This window comes from Oncorhynchus nerka, unplaced genomic scaffold (assembly GCF_034236695.1).
Source record: "Oncorhynchus nerka isolate Pitt River unplaced genomic scaffold, Oner_Uvic_2.0 unplaced_scaffold_983, whole genome shotgun sequence".
In the NCBI taxonomy this organism is placed as follows: domain Eukaryota; kingdom Metazoa; phylum Chordata; class Actinopteri; order Salmoniformes; family Salmonidae; genus Oncorhynchus; species Oncorhynchus nerka.
The window spans coordinates 156,436-162,930 of record NW_027040310.1 but is presented as its reverse complement, the minus strand read 5'-3'; the positions used below and the strand labels follow the sequence as shown (position 1 = coordinate 162,930).

At 43.4% G+C, this 6,495-nt stretch overlaps 1 pseudogene; it reads left to right on the top strand.

Moving 5' to 3' along the window:
- Positions 1-335: 335 nt before the first annotated feature.
- Positions 336-4,274, top strand: LOC135570321 (NACHT, LRR and PYD domains-containing protein 12-like; annotated as a pseudogene).
- The last annotated feature ends 2,221 nt before the right edge of the window (positions 4,275-6,495 follow it).

The window sequence follows — 6,495 nt, the reverse complement described above, 5'->3', positions numbered from 1 at the left end:
AAATGTGTATAACACTTGTATGTTTGAGGAATTTTAATTATGAGATTTCTGTTGTTTGAATTTGAGCGCCCTGCAATTTCACTAATGATGGCGAGGTGGGACGCTCCCCATCGAACCATCCCAGAGAGTTTAAATTCTTTAGGAACACAGCCCTAATGTTGGTAACTAACATAATTATGTTGTCATCCAGAGTAACATTGAATTAGTTTCCATGCTACCACACACATACAGCAGGTTTTTAAAGGACCAAAGAGTTTGGTCTCCTTTGTGTTTTAATATTTGCCATGGAAAAGATATCATGATACTGGTATCATCACAGCCCTAATGGATGATATTTTCTCTGTATCTACAGACTGATTGGCTTTGAACTCTCTATGGAGGACTACGAATCACTGGCCTCCATTCTCCAATCAGCAGACTCACATCTAAGAGAGCTGCACCTGGACGACATCGGGGGAGCGTGATCCTGAAGGTGACGATGATCCTGATGGTGACGATGAGGCCAGACTGACTGTTCTCGTTGCTGCGCTGACTGTTGTCCTCGCTGCACTGAAACATCCACACTGTAAACTGGAGACACTGAGGTCAGTAGTATTGAGGAGGTCTTCTCATGATGAAAACTATAAAATATGAATCATTGTTGGTAGGGGTAGAATTATCACTCCTTGAACATTATGTTTTTGTCACTCACAGAACTTCCGACACACACAGCAGACTTATCTGAGGAAGATTTTGACCTCACTGTGCTGAATTTGTTATAATGCTGGTATGTGTCCCTGACCTGCATTACATCACACTTTGTCTGAGTGATATTGTCTCTGTTTCTACAGACTGGGTGGCTATAAACTCTCTGAAGAGCACTGTGGGTTACTGCCTTCTGCTCTCCAATCAGCAGACTCACATCTGAGAGAACTGGACCTGAGAGACACTAAGCTGTCTGATGGTGGTGGGAGGGAACTCTTTACTTCTCTGAAACATCAGAACTGTAAACTGCACAAACTGCGGTTAGTACTGTGGGAGGGTTGATCACATGACAATAGCCTAAACAGGTAGTCATTGTTGGACAGTTTGTTGGAGTACAATTATCTGTAATAATGAACTGTGAACAGACATTATTTATTCATTTAGAATGTATTTAATGACCACAGGCCTACAGACAGACACATACCTACAGATACGACTACATTTACATTACATTTAAGTCATTTAGCAGACGCTCTTATCCAGAGCGACTTACAAATTGGTGCATTCACCTTATGACATCCAGTGGAGCAGCCACTTTACAATAGTGCATCTAAATCTTTTAAGGGGGGTGAGAAGGATTACTTTATCCTATCCTAGGTATTCCTTAAAGAGGTGGGGTTTCAGGTGTCTCCGGAAGGTGGTGATTGACTCCGCTGTCCTGGCGTCGTGAGGGAGTTTGTTCCACCATTGGGGGGCCAGAGCAGCGAACAGTTTTGACTGGGCTGAGCGGGAACTGTACTTCCTCAGTGGTAGGGAGGCGAGCAGGCCAGAGGTGGATGAACGCAGTGCCCTTGTTTGGGTGTAGGGCCTGATCAGAGCCTGGAGGTACTGAGGTGCCGTTCCCCTCACAGCTCCGTAGGCAAGCACCATGGTCTTGTAGCGGATGCGAGCTTCAACTGGAAGCCAGTGGAGAGAGCGGAGGAGCGGGGTGACGTGAGAGAACTTGGGAAGGTTGAACACCAGACGGGCTGCGGCGTTCTGGATGAGTTGTAGGGGTTTAATGGCACAGGCAGGGAGCCCAGCCAACAGCGAGTTGCAGTAATCCAGACGGGAGATGACAAGTGCCTGGATTAGGACCTGCGCCGCTTCCTGTGTGAGGCAGGGTCGTACTCTGCGGATGTTGTAGAGCATGAACCTACAGGAACGGGCCACCGTGCATGAACCTACAGACATGACTACATACCTACAGATACGACTACATACCTACAGACATGACTACATACCTACAGACATCACTACATACATACAGACATGACTACATACCTACAGACACGACTACATACCTACAGACATGACTACATACCTACAGACATGACTACCATACCTACAGACATGATTACATACCTACAGATACGACTACATACCTACAGACATGATTACATACCTACAGACATCACTACATACCAACAGACATGACTACATACCTACAGACATGATTACATACCTACAGACATCACTACATACCTACAGACATGACTACATACCTACAGACATGACTACCATACCTACAGACATGATGACATACCTACAGACATCACTACATACCTACAGACATGACTACATACCTACAGACATGACTACATACCTACAGACATCACTACATACCTACAGACATGACTACACACCTACAGACATCACTACATACCTACAGACATGACTACAATACCTACAGACATGACTACATACCTACAGACATCACCACATACCTACATACATGTCTACATGTCTACATGTCTACATACCTACATACATGTCTACATGTCTACATACCAGATGTACCTCACTAAGAGTTGATGTACTAAATGTTTACCATCTGAAAGGACAGGTTCTGAATAATGCTGTTACGTGTCTCTGACCAACACTACATCATATTATGTATGAGTGATATTATCCCTGTTTCTACAGACTGTCTAGCTTTAGACTCTCTGAAGAGGACTGGGGATCACTGGCCTCCGTTCTCCAATCAGCAGACTCACCTCTGAGAGAACTGGACCTGGACCTGAGGAACAGTGGACTGTCTGACGGTGGTGGGAGGGAACTCTTCACTGCTCTGAACCATCCACACTGTAAACTACAGACACTGAGGTCAGTATTTACACTATAAACTACAGACACTGAGGTCAATATCTACACTATAAACTACAGACACTGAGGTCAATATCTACACTGTAAACTACAGACACTGAGTTCAATATCTACACTGTAAACAACAGACAATGAGGCCAGTATCTACACTGTAAACTACAGACACTGAGTTCAATATCTACACTGTAAGCTACAGACACTGAGGTCAGTATCTACACTGTAAACTACAGACACTGAGGTCAGTGTCTACACTCTAAACTACAGACACTGAGGTCAGTATCTACACTGTAAACTACAGACACTGAGGTCAATATCTACACTATAAACTACAGACACTGAGGTCAATATCTACACTATAAACTACAGACACTGAGGTCAGTATCTACACTATAAACTACAGACACTGAGGTCAATATCTACACTGTAAACTACAGACACTGAGGTCAATATCTACACTATAAACTACAGACACTGAGGTCAGTAATTTGGGAGGGTTTGTCACATGACCAGAACTCATTGATTGTTGGACAGTTTGTAAGGGTCAAATTGTCAAGGAGAGTATATTCAGATACATTTATTCTTGATAATAATTGCTTTTACTTGGAAGCCTGGTCCAAAGATTTCATATCTACTACAGGTATGACTGCATATTAACACTAGCAGACTTAAACTTGTGTTGTTCACCACCCATAGAGACTTTCTTTGCCAAGAATGTCTGATTTAATGGAATTGTTTGTTTTGTCTTTAATGTTTTCTCTAATGTTATTTTCAAAGTTGTTTACTTGTTACTCATCATGTTGCAATATATTATCCTTTTAGGCTGAATGGATGTTCCCTGACAGAGAAAGGGTGTGAAGCATTGGCTTCATCTCTCAGCTCAAACTCCTCTCACCTGAGAGAACTGGATCTGAGTCACAATGACCTGCAGGATTCAGGAGTGAAGGTGCTCTCTGATGGACTGGGGAATCCACACTGTCAACTACAGAAACTGAAGTTAGTGCTTAGAAACATACCTGCTCAATAAAAATATGATTTGTCAAATCACAACATCATTACAGTAGCCAGTAAGTCTGCTCAACCAATAAGGTAAATACTGGGTTAACTGGGGAATCCACATTGTAAACTACAGAAACTGAGGTTGGTACTTAGAAACAGTATTGGTTTCATTGGAAATATGTATATACTGTGTATCAGCTATCACCACTAGAGGGCAGCAGTCCTGTTGTAAAATCATGATGAACTCTCTCTGCAGGCTGTCATTCTGTAGAGTCGCAGAGAAAGGCTGTGCTTCTCTGGCTTCAGCTCTGGGGTCAAACCCCTCCCATCTGAGAGAACTGGACCTGAGCTTCAATCACCCAGGAGACTCTGGAGTGAAGCTGCTCTCTGCTAGACTAGAGGATCCACACTGTAGACTGGAGAAACTCAAGTTAGTACAGTTACTGTGAAATGATGTTGTTGTATACATACACAGACTGTGTTTCACTCACTCTGTCCATTCCTCTGTCTCTCCCACAGTGTGAGGACCATACAGAAGAGTCTGGGTTAAACCACAGCTGATGACGAAATGTAAGGGTGTTAGTTATAAGGTCAGTTTGTGGCCAATACATTTGACAAACAGGCGTATAATTAAACACACACACACATTCTGACAAATTCTAACCAATTCCCTCTCCTCTAACTTGTCTCTTGTCTGCAGATGCCTGTGATCTCACACTGGACCCCAACACAGCACACAGAAACCTCTCTCTGTCTGAGGGGAACAGAAGGGTGGAGAGGGTTAAAGAGGAGCAGCCGTATCCTGATCATCCAGAGAGATTTGATCCTCTCACCCAGGTGTTGTGTAGAGAGGTCTGACTGGGCGCTGTTACTGGGAGGTAGAGTGCAGTGGGCTGTGACATTGGAGTGACATATAAAGGCATCAGTAAAGAAAAGGAGATGGTTCTGCCAGTGAATTTGGATACAATAAGAAGTCCTGGCGTCTGATCTGCCGTGGGAATCATTATGGTGCCCTCCACAATAGTCAATATACTACAATACATGCTCACCTCATCAACCCTCCTCAAGCCCCAGAGAGACCAGTCCTCCCCTCCCTCACGCCTCATCAACCCTCCTCAACGCCCCAGAGACCGGTCCTCCTCCCCTCCACGCCTCATCAACCCTCCCCTCCAACCCCAGAGGACCAGTCCTCCTCCTCCACGCCTCATCAACCCTCCTCAACTCCAGAGAGACCCAGTCCTCCTCCCCTCCACGCCTCAGGTAGGAGTGTTTCTGGACTGGCCGGTCGGCACACTTTCCTTCTATGAGATCTACTCTGACACAATGACCCATGTGTACACATTCCAGACCATATTCACTGAGCCCCTCTACCCCATGGTTTAGTGTTTCTAATGAGGGCTCTTCAGTGTCCCTGAGCCAGGTAGAGTAGTCTCCTATGTCCTGGAGGAACACCTGGGTCTCCATGGGAAACACAGTCACACTCCTGTTCTAACCCAACCACTTGTGACATGATGGGGGTGTTGTTGACTGTGATCATGCCTTGTTGACATTGTAACAGATACATGACTGTGATCATGACTACAGATATGGACATTGTAACAGATACATTTTGTTGACTGACTACAGATGGACATTGTAACTACAGTTATGGACATTGTAACAGTAACATAAATGTTGTTGACTGTGATCATGACTACAGATATGGTCATTGTAACAGACATTTTGTTGACTGTGATCATGACTACAGATGGACATTATGAATAAATGTTTTGACTGTGATCATGACTACAGATATGGACATTGTCAGATACATTTTGTTATTATGTCAGGTATTCGTATTCACACCACTGAGTCAATACTTTGTAGAAGCACGTTGGCAGCGATTACAGTTGTGAGTCGTTTTGAGGCTCTAATAGCTTTGCACACCTGGATTGTACAATATTTGACCATTATTATTTGTTCAATTCTTCAAGTTCTGTCAAATTGTTTGTTGATCATTGTTAGACAGCTATTATCAAGCCTTGCCATAGATTTTTCAAGCGGATTTAAGTCAAAACTGTAATTAGGCCACTCAGGAACATTCAATGTCATCTTGGTAAGCAACTTTTTATCCTAAAAATGTCTTAATCCTTGCTGATGACAAAGATACTCATAACATGATGCAGCCACCATCATGGCTTGAGAATATGAAGAGTGCTACTCCAGTGATGTGTTGTGGTGGATATGGCTAAACATTATGCTTTGTGTTCAGGACAAGTTCATTTCTTTGCCACATTTTAAAAACATAGTGCCTTTGTTACAAACAGGATGCATGTTTTGGAATATTTTAATTCTGTACAGGCTTCGCCGTTTCACTCATTTAGGTTAATATTGTGGAGTAACTACAAAGTTGTTGATCAACTCGGTTTCTCATATCACAACCATTCAACCCATGTAGCTGTTTTAAAGTCACCATTGTCCTCATGGTGAATTCCCTGAGCAGTTTCCTCCTCTCTGGCAACTGAGTTAGGAAGGACGCCTGTATCTTTGTAGTGACTGGGTGTATTGATACACCATCCAAAGTGTAATTAGTAACTTCACCCATAACTTGCTCATAGGGATATTCAGCATCTGCTCTTTTTTACACACATCTACCAATTGGTGCCCTTCTTTGTGAGACATTGAAAAACC